Below are 17,248 nucleotides of genomic sequence, written 5' to 3'. Positions count from 1 at the left end.
GTTTTGATTAGAAGTACTCACTGATAATTTTAGGTGTTTTCAGCAACCTGTTAGGGTTAATGCGATCCATATATGTACAAATGATGATGAGCATAATGTTGTTTTCATATCCAGATGTCATTCACAAAAATGATGAGTGGGCACCAACAGGCTGCAGAAGCAAACTGCAGTGATGATAGGAAGCTGTGGAGGGGTAAAGCTTCTCCCCACTATGCTACAAGATAATGGGAGGGGCTCTGAACAGGGATCTTCATTCCACAGACAAATGGCATTGACATCAAGTAGAGCTCTTCAAAGAGTAGGAGTAAGATTCTTATTGTGCACTGTTTTTACTGACAAGGATTCAATGCAAGCTAATTTCCTTTGACACAAAGCAGGAAAAAAAAAAGCCAATTAAACATCAGAGTTTGAAAGGAATGGTATTCCTCAGGGCCAAGGAGTTAAAAAAAAAGATGAGTATAAGACAAAGGTAAACTTAGAATCTCATCTGTATATATCAACTTCTCTCCTTAAGAGAGGAGAAAAAAGTTACAGTCCTGTCCAAGTAATTCCTCTACTTGCACTATTTCAGGAAAGGTAGCTAGTCACTTGGAGGAGGCATTTGTGCTGAGGTAAAAATCACACTTAATATTTCAGGTACATTCACAGCTTGCAGGAATCCCCAGGACTTGAAAGAGGCCATACATTAAAATGTTTCATGAGGTTTCTCCATGGTCTGTTGTTTTGTGACTCTAGCTAATCACTTTCTAGGACTGTGTCTTCTCACTCTGAAAAAGGTGATGTTCTTCCTCCCTTCCTGAGTGTTTTCTAGGCCAGGCCAAGGTTCTTCTCATAATTGCAGATGGTGTGTGATAAATGGCTTAAAGGTGAATGACACCTCTTGGAGCAAAAAAATTTTAGCTCATAACAGCCATTACCCTTGAGAAGTATGGAGGGGACAGAGGTGTAGGATGACAGAACCCTGCTCCATGGCTGAGTGCTGGGGAAACAGTCCCTGGTGATGGCAGAATGTGGGGAAGCCTTGTGAATGTATTCAGAAATCCTCCTTCCAAGCACAGAGAGCAGATTCTCACTGTCTCACTGCTTGGGTGAGCCCTTAGTATAGGCAGACTCAGCAGAGCTTTTCTCTAATTGAAACAAGTTGAACAAACACAGACCTAAATGTTGGCAGTGTGTTTGTACTTTCAGGGGTTTACTCTGAAAGTACAAACACACTCTGGGTTTAGTCAAAAAGAACAGTGATGCTGACTGATTATGCAATTGATTCCTATTTTCTCTTACAAGAAGTGCTACCTACAAGATTATTTGGTGATTTCCCAAAGTGCTGATAAATCTTGTTGCAAATGGGAGCAAGCACCCTTGAGCAGGTAAGGCAACAAAAGTTCAGGCAGCATTTTTCTGCCACAAGCAAGGCAGAGAAAAAAAGCAACTGTATACAATAAGCAGGAAGATGAAAGCCATGCCAGCTGTGAGTGGGGACTAAAGTGTACTACAGCATGCATTTCCATGGCAAGCTGAAAACTCCCTGTGTGAAGAAGCATGGAAATATTTTAAAAAATTATACTTCCCTGTGGATGCCACTCAGTTTTCAAACACTCTACTCATGAGATATAGTATTACTTATGAATGTTAATTTAAAGGGTTTTTTTGTTTTGTTTTTAGTGACGCTTTGATGTTTCTGAAGACCTGCAGATGTGCTGCACATTAAAGTCACAAACTCAGGACCACAGAATTAATTGAGAAAGCTGTCTCAAAAGCAATTATACTGTTTAACTGAATTATTCACCCTCATGTAAGGATTTTGATGATGTCAAAAGACTTCAGCTATGGTTGTGGGGGCTCAGAGGCAGCTGCACAAACTGCTGTCTGTCCTAGGATTCACCAAGAACCTGCTTGGCCCCTGGCATAAGACAAATCAGCCCAGATGCTCATAAGGGGGCAATGCACAGGAGCCAGGCTCCTGGAGCTAGACATGCTGCTGCTTTGTCTTTCTTGAACAGCATCCTTTTGCTGCCCCTTACTGAAGGACCCAAGTTCTTTCTTGACATGTCTAATCTGTGTCTATACCTATACAGAGGTTTTGAAAATAGATGCATCATCCTGCTGCAGGTACATAAACAGATTTGTTGGATCACCAGGTAACATATGTAAAAGTCAATCTTTGTGACATGTAATCTAAATATTTACAGATATGTTTTAGGCTTGCTTTTGAAGCATCTTCTGTGTAAGCAGAGCAGTGTTCATGAAATTTTACAGAATATTGTGTGAAAACTGCTGGTAGTTTACAACCACAGGTTCTTGGACTAGGAAAAAAAATGCAGAATAAGTGCATTCAAATAATTTTCAGTGATTCTTACATTGAATCATCCCTGTCTACACTGACTTTTCCTCTGAAAACAGTTCTAATGTTGCTATACCTGTTCACTGTTTTAATATATTTCATATAGCCAGAATCATTTAGGATTGTAGGATTTGCTATTCTATGTTTCTGCTCAAAGGTGTTGGATGTGAATCTTGAATCACAAATACAGCCATAACTCAAAGCTTCTCAATGCTTCTGAAACCAGAGAAAATGGGAAACTTTATGTTGAGTTATTTTAATGTGATACTCAGCTATTGGATGCTGTGTATGCTTCTTTTTATGGGGGCAAACTGTTGTGCAGAAACAAATACAGAGAGAAACACACTGAGTTGAAGAGCACAAGGATGGTGGTGGTGAAGAGAAAACACATAATCCTGTTTCATGCCCATTTGCTGCTTGAATTTCCCTGTGCTGGCTCAAAACCCTGCACAGCAGGCACTTTCAAAATTGACCATCCTTTCAGGGAGTCTAGGGTAATATTACTTAAGTAGGCTTTTCTGAGCTGAATTATCTGTTTTGATTTTATGTTTGGCTCCAGCATTCATAAAACTGTCTCTCTAGGCTGAAAAGCTCAATTTCCCTACCAGTCATGCTCTCTTTGTACCCTTTACCCACTACAGAGCTTGGCAACCTTTGGCAGCCTGCTCCTGGCAGCTGGATTTTCCTTCTCTGCCAGGTTCTAGTCTTTGGAAATTCTTTAAACCAGATAATTGCCTGGGAGATCAAAAGGGAGAGTCTGAAGTTTCTTCACAAATTTAAATGAAAATAGTTAAGCTAAGGGAGCTCTCCTGTATATTCTGTGAAATGTCAGTGACCAAGCTGGTTATATGACTTCTGTCTCCTACCTGATCCCAGATGCAATTGATGCTTCTTCCAGCAGTTCTGCTCCTGAGAGATGAAGACAGATTGGCCACAGTCTATTTGCTGCTGAAGGAAAAAGGAGCTTCCAGAAGCATTAAGCTTGTTCTCCCAGCACATTCTTCCAGGAATGCTACATGGTATGTCTATGACTTTCACCATTGTGCCTTTGGAATTATTAATTTAAAGCAAAGGAAGCAGTTTTGTTTTCCTCAGAGATCACAATCAGTCTTTACATAATAGGACATATTTAGATAATAGAACAAATGTGCTTTGCAAGGGTACTTTAACATGAGGTCTCCTAAAGTTCTTCTAAAAATTCAGTAAAGCCACATGACTCTCAGATAAAGAGGGATTAATGCATTTTTTATTGCAGAAACCAGTCCACTGATATGAAATAGTAGCTTGCAAAAACTCCCTGAACATTTGGAGCAAACCCCTTACTTCCCCTTGTTAAATATGGAATTTCGGGTTCTAATCCTTGTCCTGAATGTGGTTTATGTATCTGTGAATAAAATTAAAGAGGAAAACTAAATGCCATTGTAAGTAGAAACCTGGTGCCACTCCTCTCAGTCATTTCTGGAAAGCATCCTTAGTAAGGACATCACAGACAGGCTACTTTGTACTTACCCCTTATCTTATCCCATAACTCTTGGGTTTCTTTTCTGCACTCCTCCTGCCTGCAAACACCATGTCCCACCTTCCTCATCCCAAACCCCCTGTGCCAGACTATATCCCTGGAGCTGGAGAATGTGGTATTTCACCAGGAATTAAATCAATTGATGCAAACAAATCAAGTGATAAGACTTTGGAGCACCTGAAATTCAGGATTCCTGCTGGCTAAGATGGCAATGAAAGGATGCAGCCACCCATTCTATTGGCTGTCTTGAACTGAACATGTGTCTGATTTCTTTAACTTCAAAGCAACTTGGAAACTATTTTGTCCAAATAAGAATGGCATTGCAAATCCTCTGCACTAAAAAAGCATCTAAACCAGTATTTTTAAATGCAAATCAACCCGGCTAAAACCTTGGATGAAATTTTCAATGAAACCAATTACATAATATAGCTGGGATAACATAATACTGATCTATAGTTACTTTTTACTAATTAATGACTAATTAACTTCTAATAAAAAGGTGAATTTTATTAGAAGGGCATCTAATAAAATTTTTACAGGTGTGATCTCATTTAGAGCCTGATTCAGCTCTAGAAAAAACGATTTTTATGGTTGTTGAACAAGAGCAGCAGTGGCTTTGTAAAAGATATATATAGCATGAAAGCCCAAAAGGAAAAACAGATTTTTAGTGTGAAAAGCACGATTAAAATTTCTTTTTCCTAAATCAACCAGTTTCTAAATTTCAACGGACCAAACCAGCAATAATTGTACTTAATTGGCAAACGGGAAGGTACTAAAAAAAAGTACCAAGGATGAAACTAAGCCTGGAAAAGGCAGCTCAAACGCAAGCCGAGAGCTCCATCTGCTGCTGGGCTGCGGCACGGCAGAGACTCTGCGGAGCCACAACGAGCTGGGATTGTAAAGATGTCCTTGTTAATTGGGAATTGAAATACTTTTAAGGAATACCTATAGATAAAATAAAGCTTTTCCTATCTTCCAGTCCACTTATTTTAATTTTCTTTTTTTATTTGTTTTGTTTTTGACCTGGCACCTTGAGATCACTACTAGCACCTGCATGATATTCTTCTATCTTGAAATGTGTAAGAAAAAATTTCCTGCATAGTCCTGTGACAAAACCCCAAACCTCTCTTGGGCTTCACCATCTCTTCAGTTTATTTCTTCATTTTCATGGGCGAAGGTCTTCTGTAAAAGCTACAGTAGACAGATATCCTGTCTTCTATTCTCATGCTCTGTATTCACCAGCTTCTCTCTCCTCTGCCTTTTGGTTTCCTGGTGCCTTGCTTAATAAGGACAGATTGATGACAATTATTGCTGTCTGGCAGGTCCTGACAAAACTGAGAATCCTCTCTCCCTGTGAAAGGACCCAGAGAATCCTCTCTACCAGTGACAACCTCCTTGCATTCTAAATAGTGAGCATAAGGCTGACATACTCTGACAGTCATCTTAGAAATGCATACAATTTGTAGCAAAATAAATTGTAGTTCATGCTCTACTATAACCCCGAGTACATAGAGAAGGATAATCTGAATTTTACAAATATGCATGAATCAGAAAGTGCTGATCTTCTCAAAAAGAACAGAAAGGATAAGTGGAATATTTTCATTAGGTGTTTGCTATCACAGTAAGCACTCACTTGAGAAGGACCTTGTGGATAAGTACAGATTTATTTACTAACCATGTTATTTGTTATTCTTACTGCAGTGCATCTTACATACCTAGGTCTGCATTGTATCTCAGTGTGGCCCAATAGATTTTTATGGTGACTCAGTCAGTATTGAGGTTTCTAGATTCACACTACAGAAATTTTCAGGGTGTTGGCCACAGATTGGCTCTAGTCTGCTCTCATGGACTTGCTGCCTGTTAGCAGCTGAGTCACACTAAGTCACTGCTGGGAGGAAATTCCCTTATTTGTTTTCATCCCAAAATAAACCCACTCAAGTGGGATGTTCTCCTAGTCCAGTTGGGTTGGACTAGCTGTTTTTTAAAGGTCCCTTCCAAGCCAAGCCAAGTCAAGCAAAGCCATTCTTTGATTCTAAGAAGTGCTCTAGACAGCTTTGGCATGTCCACCACAGGGTGGTAAGTGGGGATGCCAAAGAGAGTCACCTAAAACCACATTTCTGTTGGGAACTAAAATGCTAATCCATGAACTAAACTGATGCACAAATAAAACTTCTGCTGGAAAAAGTCAGCATTTCATTCCAGATATAGTATTTTAAAAACTTTACTAAGCATAATGCATTGCAGAGTGCATGTTAATGAGTATTTTAATTCTATTTGTGTTCCTAAGGGCAGACGGATTTTCTTTCTCACTCTGCACTTTACATGCTCTTTCCATGTTATAACAGAAAACAAATAATAATCCCTGGAGAATTTTTGCATTAAATTTAAGCAATACTCAGCTTGAGAAGAAAGATGGAGCTATAATATTCAGTATAGTTGGACCACCTATCCCTGAAAACAAGATTTTGTCTCTTTGAGCTCAGCCCTCCTTAGAGCAAGGTGCAAGCATTTGCACAGAGGCTCTTTTCCCTTTCTTCCACCTTAAAGTAAACAAGGGTTTGTGATAGCTCTATGGAACTGTATACACCAAATTGTGACAGATCCTGGGACAATAAAACATCAAAGAGTAGGAATGACTTTCAACAAAATGGATGGAATAGTTATGAGTACACATCCTTTATAATTATTTTTATTATTATAAGAATTGAAAGTGTCTTCATGCTATTATTAATGCTTTCCCATCCATTACTTTAATTCCAGAATAAATATTAGAATATTACATATAAATCTAGACTTTTTTCCTTTTCTCCTCCTCTATATTCTTGTCAACATACATTTTATACCAATAACACAAACTTAATGATATATCATCTACTAAAATGCAAACACAAAGCTTTCCATTGTCAGATACACTTATAAACTCAGAAATCAAGCTGTGATTTTATCCTGTTGATTTCATTAAGCTTGGTGGCAGCTTTAGGAAAAAGAACATAAACTTTTCAATTTCTTATAATTTAAAGAGTTCTGGAGTTGCCAAATCCGGAATAAGGTTGAAGGAGAAGGGCCAATAAATAAGACATTTTTGGATATTTTGTGTGATGTTCAAACAGATGTCTCTGCACAGAAGCAATCCTTAAAGTCACCTCTGATAACAAAAATTATTTAGAAGATCCTGGTAATCAGCTAAACAGAAGTTTCTCTGTGCAGCTCAGCAGAGAAAAAACATCTACAGCTGTACAAGCAAGGTGGTGGCAAAAGAATTGGGGGTTCAGTTTACCTCACTACTGGATATTACACAAGAAAGAAAAATTATCTAGAACATAAAAACCAGGAGAAAAAATAATTCAAGACTTGAAGATTATTTCATACAGCCAAGAAGGTAAATCTATTTTCTTCATCAATAAGAAGACCAAGCTTTTCCTCAGAAAGAGGGACGAAGATTTTAGTAAAGATCTTTTCAATTCAGAACAGAGAAAGGGTCATAAGAATTAATGACTTAATGAAGCTGAAAATTGGAAAATTTAATTTGGGAACATAGCAGAATACAAGCAGGGAGAGTGTATGCTGTTATAGCATACCTCTTTAAGTTGTGTAAAGTATAAGAAAGGTATCCTGCTCAGGCACTACTTGTCTGCATTTAGGAAACTCTTTGCTGATTTGAAATTGTCAAGCATGTTATTCAACAGTCATGCATCATGTTCTCTCCTATATTTTTGAAATGTGTTTAAAATACTGTGTTTTTAAAGAAAGTAACACATTTCAATTGCTTAATGACAAAACCAAGATCTATACTGATAAAAGACTGATGCAGGAACAGCTGTGCTGAAGTCAGAGTGATGGCTGGAAGTGGGAAGGACACATTGCATCTAGCAAGGACTGAGACAGGATATTAGGTAAGAGCAGAACCTTAGGAAAGGATCTGCAAGAACAGGGTAAACAGAAAGAGACACTTCCCTTTATGCTCACTCCAAGATGCCAGCTTTTTGAATGAAATACTGCACCCCAGGTAGGCTCTACTTCCATGCCTTTGTCTCTTTGCTCTTAACATCCATTTAAACTTTTAGCACAAAAGCAGTCCTTATTTGGTAATGAGCTCTATGGCCAAACTGCAGATTAAAAGTTATTATTAAAAAAATTTGTTCCTTGCTAATTCAATTTAGTAGTTCCTAATTCCAAAAAGAATCAATGAATAAGTATTCAGCAAATTTTCAGTATTATATACAGTGAATAAACATTCACTAGCCATTTTCTTTGCTGCCTTTCTACCTTTCTACACTATATAGTGTCTTTTATATCTATATCTGTATCATCTATATCTATACCTGTATTTATATCCTTTTGTCAAATCCAAAAGGTTTATCTGACCTTCCCTCATCTTCTCTCCTGGAATTGGGACAAGGTTATCAAGCACTGGCATTCTCATATTACCCCTAGAGCCATTCTTGCTCTAACCCCTTGCTTAAAATCATCACAGAAGTAAGATGGCAACACCATCATGAACAGAAAGAAACACACAGTCAGCTCAGACCTACAGACTGCTTGGTTTGCACACATGATGCAATTTAAATTCTTTGATATTTCAGGACAGTGAAACATGCACATGAAATTCCTAGCCACTCTTTACAAATATTTCGTTCCATTTAAATTCTTTTTTTTTTTTTTTTTTTTTTGGTTAAAAAAGAAGATCCAAGGGAGGCAGGTTGCCTTGGAATTACAGCAAAAGATGTGTTATTTTGTTGGCATGTTTTAGGAATTTTTGAGTTGCGTGTTAAAGCAAAATTGTGCATCAGCAGAACTGACGCTGGAAATGTTACAGGTCTTTATGACAACCACTATGTTATCATGTCATGATAAAAATAAGTTGGAAAGATGGGTTTGGTAATTGGTCACAAGAACCAACATCCAAAGATAAAAAGGTCTCTTTATGTGCAGGGTACATTGCCCCAAGGTGGTACTGCTGTGTAATTTTTTCAGATTTAAATTCTTGCATTGACAGCCTTTTCTGAAGAACTGCCTTTTTGATGCTAAATGCTACAGAAGCTCCTGTAGAAGGCAGCTAAGGAAACATAGGGGCAGGCATGATAGAGAAAACTGAGGACAGCAGAGCCTAATGGAGCACAAAATGAATTTTGTCTGCCAGGGGCAGCATTTGGTGACAAGGAAAATTTGCAAGTATTTTGAGGCTACAGAATTTGGGACCTTTAGGGCTCTGTCTTATTAGCAACATGGTTGCTTAGTCCAATTACACAAAACATTTCAGCCAACTAATTAACACCAAATGACAATAAAAATGAGACAAAAGGGAAGAAAAATAATGAAGAAAAATAAAAATAAACCTGGTTGGAACAGCCATATTTGCCAGCACACTCATATACATGGAATCCAAAAATTTCTAGTAACTGTAGATGTTTCCTTCCTTTTTATGGTCTTTTTTCAGACATGATTGAATAGATGCTCAGTCTACATGCAAGAACCTTTCCTTCTTCAGCTGTTGGGAAAGAAGTAAAGACAAAAAAGTTATACTGAGGGCATTTAAAAAAACTACTAAAGTTTAGAAACTCTGATGCTATAATGGGACATTCAAAATAACTGAATAGCTAGTGACTGATAGTATTAAAAAAACCAATAAGGATTAACCATTACTTAAGATAAGAGAGGAGGGAAGAGGGACAGGTTATACAAGGGGGAAGGACTGAAGGGATGATGGAAGGAGGAGGGGCAGAAACTGAGGGGAGACAGATTTAGAGTATGGAGACTAACAGGACAAACAGATCTGGCAGCAGAAAAAAGGGGAAGAAACATGGAAGAAAAGGATCCTGAAAAGTAGCAAAGAACAGAAAATAGAGTAAACCAAGAATGAATACAACAGATACACATTCTAGTTTTCCCTGAAAGCAATGCATTTCCATGCAGAAGCGTTACTATCATAAAATCAATACCAGAGTGATTTAACAAACTAATATACATCAGCATTCCTTTTCTTCTGGTTGCAGATATAACCAGCCTCTTATTGACTTGATGTTTTACTTTGGATGGAAATTTGGACCTCAGAGCACTGGTCCACCAGCTCCTGCATTTTATTTGAAAGTCATTTTAGAAGTATCTCATTTACCCTGGTGATGTCATGCGGCAAATGATTTCTTCAGGAACTAAGTTCAAGTGTGGACTGACAGTCAGTTTTGAGTATCTGGGTTTTGTTATTGCCATAACAAGATTTATGGCAAGGTCAGATATGACTTAAAGAAAATATTTACAAACAGTACTAATGCCAAATGGCTCTCCTCCTTACCTGAAGTTTAATGAAAACACTCTTACTATTGATTTTACCTTGCATGAATGTTCTCTAAATCATTACAATCCATTCAGACACTCTAAGCATGTATGTGTTACAGTAACATGGCATTGCCTGGCATAATTTTGAAGTATTTATGGCTATCTGTATGTCTTACTATGCATCTACCATCATATCATATTTGAGTTTCTTTTGAATATAACAGTATGTTTCAAAATCTTGACTATGAGGAAAATCAGAAATATCCTGTTACATACATACACAAACACACACACACACACATACACACACACACACACACACACATATATATATATATATTTCAGCTAGCCTCTCATCTTTAATTCCATTTCACAACTTTGATTTAGATAATCAGAAAAGAATCAATAAGAAAATGGTAAATCTTTCACAATAACAAAGAAGTTTTATAACCACACTTGGTCTTGACATTCATTTAGGGATATAAAAGAAGGAAACAGCAGAGTTAATAGGATAAAGCTGACTTAACAGAATACTAGCTCTCCTTATTGATGGAAACAGAAAATAGGATCTTCCCAACTTTTTTTTAGCACATCGAATGAAAACAGAGCTTGGGAGAAGAATGAATGAACCTGGGAGAGGCTCTGTTTTTCAGTGAACAATCCATTGTCTGTGTGAGCAGAGCTCATGCAAAACTCCTCCAGTCCTTCTCCCACCTCTCACTAGTCCCTTTTCTGGCCATACTTGAAAGAAACTTTTGTCATCAACAACCTGGAGCACCCTTCATAAAGGAGTCATGGATGTATTGGATGAGTCTTGCCTGCTCCAAGCTGTTTAGAGAAAGTTTTCTGGCAAAGGTCATGAAACGTCCCTGTCTCACTCTCAAATTTTTTTCTAGACAAGATGGTAAACTGGACCCTAAGTTTAATTTGTAGAACTGTTGTTTGCTAGTGCCATGTGCCAGGGCACTGATGGGCAGAGAAGAGCCCTGAGGGGCTGGAGACTGGCACTGCTGAGGAATTGCTGTGGCTGCTGCAAGATTTTTGGTGCTGTAAGTTGTGTGTGAAACATGCCTTCCACCTTGGTAAAGGGATCAGAAACTTAATTAAAAGTCAGGAACTTCTTATTATAATTTCATAGGTTAAGTCTTATACTTTTATAGGAAGATATCAATTTTACATATGGTGTAAAAAAGCAGGGCTTGGGAATTTCAGGGCATGAAAAGCAGCTTGCTGTTCCAGATGGTTTATAAAGTCTGACAACACTGTTTCACCCTGTAGAGCAGTTTTTGGAAACTGTCCCCAGCTTACCAGCTGTACAAGAATGCAGTGACAGAAGGGAATACTTGACATATTTATAAGCAAAATTTAAATTATTTCCTATCCTTAGGGGAACAGACAAGCATCTCCAGTCTAATATGATGCTATTAAACGCCAGAAGCAAAAAGATGCACGATGGATCTCTCAGTGTATTTACACCTTAAATATCCGACCGTGTCCTTGTTTCATTTGCCTCTCAGTTGCCGTCATTGCTAATTAGGAACCCGGCTGCCAGCAACCCTCCTCCTTTCTGCCCATCCCAAGGGCAGAGGCAGAAACTGGGGCTGGGGATGGGAAGTTTAATTCCCCAGCCTGACTGACCACCGGGTGTCACTGTTTGACAGAAATAAACTCGGGAAGGCTGAAAACCTCCCCGATGCCTTCTCCGCGTGGATGCTACAAGATGCAGATTTCATTCCAAAATCCTCTTCCCCATCTGGCCTCTCATTGGATGGAGTTTTAAAGGATATTTCAGAGAGGGATGATTCTGTTTTAAATGGATTTTGGAAAATACTTTCATTTTTAATACCAAAGGCAGGGGGAAAATGAGAAAAAATAAGGTAACTTCTGAGAATTTGAGATGTGCTGTGCTGCTAAATTTGTCAATTACATTTATTTACTGGAATAATAATCAAAGTTGCAGATAAAAATAGTGCTGAATTAATATGGAAAACCTGATCTTCCAGATTTTCAACCTGAAGTATCAGATTTCTAGTGTTTCTCAGGCCAACACTAAGCATACTGACACTTTTAGTCAGATGTCAGACTTGAAACTGGCCAAAAGTATAGAAATACTCTTCAAGAAAAACCTTCTTTCAAAAAGCTTAAGGATGCCCATCTATTAAAACAAAAACCCCAACTCTGGTACTCAAAAAAGGGAATTTACTGGTACAACTTCAGAGTCTTTTACCCAGATTATAAAAGTAGAAAAAAAAAATTATCTCTTAACAGATAATGTAACTGAATGCCATGCCCTTATAGTGAAAAGTTGAGAAGTACAACCAATTAATTAAAAAAAGGGGTAGTAACCTAGAAAAGGAGGATAAATTAATCCCAGGAAAATGGGAAAATGAAGACAGTACCTCAATGAAATGTACATTCTGAGTGGAGTAAAATCATTGAGTGTGATAGAGATCAAAGGATTTATTGCCTCCTGTCTAATAGAAATGGAAGGATTTATTGCCCCCCAAACCTGCGGCTTCCAGAAGAATGTACTTACCCCAGTGTCTGCTAAATGTGGATAAATTCCTTCCCTCACAAGCTTTCTAAAATGTGGAAAGATTTACTTCCTTCTGAACAGTCTGCCTCAAATAAGCAGCTACAAATTATGCCACAGATGGTGCTTTTTCCTTCTCTTTAAGGAGAAAATTTCACGGAGGAAACCTAAAAGCAAGTAAACATTTTTTATGGGTTTGAAAAAAGAAATACAACTTAGACAATAACATCAAATATTATGTATCTACAGAGGCTGGTTAGAAAGACTTTTGAGGTATGGTATTACTTGAAAACAAGGCCATGTGATATGACAATTCAAAGGCAAGGTCATCAAGCATATGGCTATTTCAGTTTATAATGAATTTGATAATATTCTAAAATAGTTATGTAATGTAACCATGATGATCTAAGGGTATAACCAAATTAAGATTTGCAGAGACTTAATACTTTGTCTACTTGCACTGCTGGGAAACCAGGCAAGACTTCAGACATCCATGACCTGCTTCAGAACCAAAAGAAATGGCAAACATCAAGCCACAATTTTTCAGCTTCTGTTTCATATTCAAAAAAGGTTTGGGTGCCCAAAAGCAAGTCTACATTTTTTCAGCTACATCATCGGGCCAATAAAAGATATTCACTCTGCCCATAAATCTTTCCTTGCTATCATTAAAATGTTAGAATATGTTTAAAGCTTTCAGATGTTACTGGTTGTTATGTAATAAAGAAGTTGATTATACATAAAACATTGCTTATGTGGAATAGCAGCCAGGTTCAAAGAATCAGTAACTTCAGAGACTATGAGGATAAATGAGAGCTTGATCAAAAAATTGAAGCCGAAGCTGAGCATTCCTCCAGCTAAGCAATTTTATCTGCTGTCGGGTTTTCCAAATCAATTTCCAGCTGCCAAGAGTTATTAAAAGCCAGAAAGGTGGAAGTGCACAGGAGAGGGACTTGGTCAGGATTTTATTTTTTTAAAAACCCAAATTTGTACAGGAATCCTGAAGTTGTGGTGATATACCCCTGTGAAGCAGTTTCACTGCTAGGGTAGGTCTGTAACAGAACAGCACCAGGATGCCTGGTCTCTGACTCCCACACGACTCAGACTTGAGCCTGATACACCTAAATGGAAGCCCTGAAGGTGTGGCTACCTATCTAATTCCTCCTCCAGGAGCTGTAACAAAAATAGCTTGTATCAAAATGTTAAATATTCACTGGGCCAACGAGAAACCAAGAAAAATCCACTGTTTGAATATTGTGAGCAGGCAGTAAAATGTACCAGTGAAGACAGGAAAGGACTGAGCATGTTTGAACCTCGGTGTAAACCAAGGGAAAAGGCTGACACAACTCAGCTGAGGAGCTGAAGATGGCAAGAGAGGAAAACTCTGGGCTTTCCATGTCTCAGGTGAGTATTCCTGAGGTGGCTGTCATTTCTTTCTATGTCTATTTCTTTCACATTTAGAAAGGCATTGTGGTTTGAGAATGGTGCTTCCCACTTCAGTGTCCCCACCAAGACCCTTCAAGCCACGACCTGCTGCCCTGCTCCACCTTCTTTCCTCTCCCCCTCCCATGAGGGTGACTGGAGAGCAGAATTGGAGACACAAAAGGTGAAGATCATGGGTTAAGATAAGAACAATTTACTGGAAACAGCAATGAGATAAGAAAAGGAATAGTAACAGCAACAATACTAATAACAGAGTGCACAAGGAAGGAACTTTATTGCTCACGCTGGAAACCCCTGACAACTGGCAATACCCTTCACCTCCCTCTGCCATGCTCCACCACCACTCCCCTCTGGAGCAGAGCTGGGACCATGCTACCCTGACTGGAAGGAGCCCCTTATCCCTGGAAAGGACTCCCTGCCCCCCATCCCTGCCAATGACATGATTCCTTGCATGATGGGAGATTATTACCTATGGTCTACTGCACATACCAGCATATGAGAGCAGCAAAGATGGCAAAGCTGCCAAGAATGAAACGTGCTGTGGGATGGTTAGCAAAATGGAAACTGCAAGGGACAAACAGGGCTCTTCTGCCATGGATTTTTGAAACAGAAATATGCTTCCTCAGAAAAGTAGTTCTGGTGTTACTTACTAGAAAGTGCCCTGGGGCCTGGATCTTCTTGCCTTTTCCTTCTCACTTGTGCTTTTGTGGGGCCTGACATTCCTGTGAAAAGAACTGATAATGTGAAGCCTTAAAACAAATTATGCAATAAAGACAGGGGAAAAGATGTTGTAATTTGCAATTACAAGTAAGTGTAGGCACACCAAAGATCTCCATGGGGCTAATCTGTCCTGCTAGCCTTGTAGTCACACCTGAACTAGTTTGTGAAGAGCTAGCACAGATATCACAGAGCTACCTGGCAGTGTAAACCTACCCCTGGAGCAATGGGATGATGCTGTCCCATGCCACTGCTCTCACTGGTACAGGGACATCTAGGAAAAGAAGAAAAAAATCTGAAAAAAACCAAATAGGCACAATTCCCACCTCCTATTCATTTTCTGCCAGTCTGAACTGATAGTCCTTATTCTGCATAGGTATTGTGGTAAGCAGCTTCCACACCATGCTGTGTTTGCCTTGACACTTCATTATAGGTCTCCACAGATGAATAGAAGTGACACCGCTCTAAAGAAGCACTTAGAAAAGCAAAAGCTAATATTTGCTTGCTGACTTGCTTGTTTATGCTTGGAGCAGGAGTGGTGACACCTGAAATCCTATTGTTGTCTAGGGAGCAGTCAATCAAACTTCTGGAACCTCCACTCTGGTGTGTGGTGAATCAGATGTGGTTGGCAGCCAAACTCTCACACAGCCTCTCACACCCTGCCTTTCCCCAGCAGGGACAGACACAGGGGATGGGAAGAAAGCGACTGAGAAAGCTCACAGGCTTTTTAGATCTCTTGTGGCTCAAAGACTCAAGAAAAACATGTGTGGAGGTGGGAGGGAGTCATAAGAACGCGGGACAGCAGCGTACTTGGCCAGCTACACAGAGGCAGAGCAATGGCCTCACTCCTGCATTCCACACTGACCACAGCTTGTGTCAGTGAGATCACAGCCAACAGGGACAGCACAGTAGGTGGCTTTGGCCTGTAGTCTGTCAGACAACAATGTCACAACCATTCTCATTTGGCTTAATGTTCTCCTTTGATCTCCTGTCAACCTTGGTTATTCATTTTCCACAGGGCCAGCTCTCCTGAAATGCATTAGAAGCGCAGTAGTGATGAGCCACCTCCATTTCATACAGCTTCCCTGTCCCTCCTGCAACTCATCTGAAGCCCACCTCAGCTGCAGCTCCTGGAAGTGGAGCTCTTCCCAAGGTGCTGGCCTTGGAAGCCACCATTCTCAGCAGCCTGGGCAGACTGATGTGCACATGGCCTGGTGGAGGGCTGTGAAAGGCACAGGGTGTTCAGAGGGCAGGTGGGACCTTCCAATGGGAAATGAAAATCTCTCTCCTGAACCTTGTACCTGAATCCCCTCCTTTTGTGGCACCGAGCATACAGCTTGATAAAAGCCTTGACCTCTAAATGTAAATAAGAATCAGATTTGAGAAAATAATGCTTCAAAACAAACACTTGGAGTTGTCTTCAAGCTGCTATGTAATATTAAAATTGAGGAGAAATTGCATTTTGGAAAACTACATTACATGGGTTTATTTACTGTCTATGCAGATCTATTGTGTGGCTGTGCTTACGTTTATATATGTACACACAGCCACATAAACATTTCCAATCGGACCAAGGGAGAAACTGAATTTCAATACAGACTATTTTTCAACTCAATAAGCAGTAGTGATTTTTTAAACTAATTTTTGAGTGATAGAATATTTTAAAAAATATATTTCTCTCAGCCTCTGTGAGCACACCAGAAAATTTTGATGACAACTGTAGTCCAAATGGCAAGGTCCTGTTACAAGGAATTCATCACAGATGCAGTCCTTAGGCCAAATTATGACCAAAAGAAGACTGAAAATAAAATGTTAAGAAACAGCTGATACATTTTAATTTATGAAATGCAAACTGGGCATGATCAGTAGGTTCTGACATATATTTACTTGTTAGTAGCACTGTGGGGCAATGCTGGAGCCAACGTGAAAACTTTCAGCTCCAATCCCCCTCCCCTTTGGCAGCTGTTGGACATCATTTCTCAATCAGGTCCACTTCTCCAGCATGTCAGTGAGGTTCAAAACTTTCCTCCAGATGGCTACTGAAGCTGGGAGCAATGACTGCAAGCTGCATATTAAATGTCTAAGTTCCTTGCACAAAGCCTGCAAATCCATGCAACCTTGTTTGTCCTGGGAGGCATCAGTGGGTGGATGCAGCTGAGGCAGGGAGAAGTCAGGATGAAGTGTGTAGGAACAGGGCAATGACAGCAAGGCGTATCAAACCCCTGTGAGTAAAAGGATTATCATTGATTTCTACAGCATGTGCAGCAGGTTCAACACCTTATGTGACTTCAGATAGGGGCTGGCCTTCCAGGCTGTGCAGAGCCTCTTGCCTCAAGAGCATCCCTTGGGACCCTCTGCTCCATGGCACACATGGCCATGCAATGCTGTCTCTGCCCAGAGAATTCCAGCTTTCTGGGAATATTGC

General features: G+C 39.5%; 1 long non-coding RNA gene across 1 annotated transcript; it reads right to left on the bottom strand.

Moving 5' to 3' along the window:
• Window positions 1–9,219: 9,219 nt before the first annotated feature.
• LOC143693678 (uncharacterized) lies at window positions 9,220–14,843 on the bottom strand. The gene is made up of 3 exons (XR_013181613.1): window positions 14,757–14,843; window positions 12,670–12,833; window positions 9,220–9,348 (listed from the first exon to the last, which is right to left on the bottom strand). It is a non-coding gene; the product is annotated as an uncharacterized LOC143693678 (long non-coding RNA).
• Window positions 14,844–17,248: the final 2,405 nt, after the last annotated feature.

This window comes from Agelaius phoeniceus, chromosome 3 (genome assembly GCF_051311805.1).
Source record: "Agelaius phoeniceus isolate bAgePho1 chromosome 3, bAgePho1.hap1, whole genome shotgun sequence".
NCBI lineage: Eukaryota > Metazoa > Chordata > Aves > Passeriformes > Icteridae > Agelaius > Agelaius phoeniceus.
This window is presented reverse-complemented; position numbering and strand designations above follow the sequence as displayed.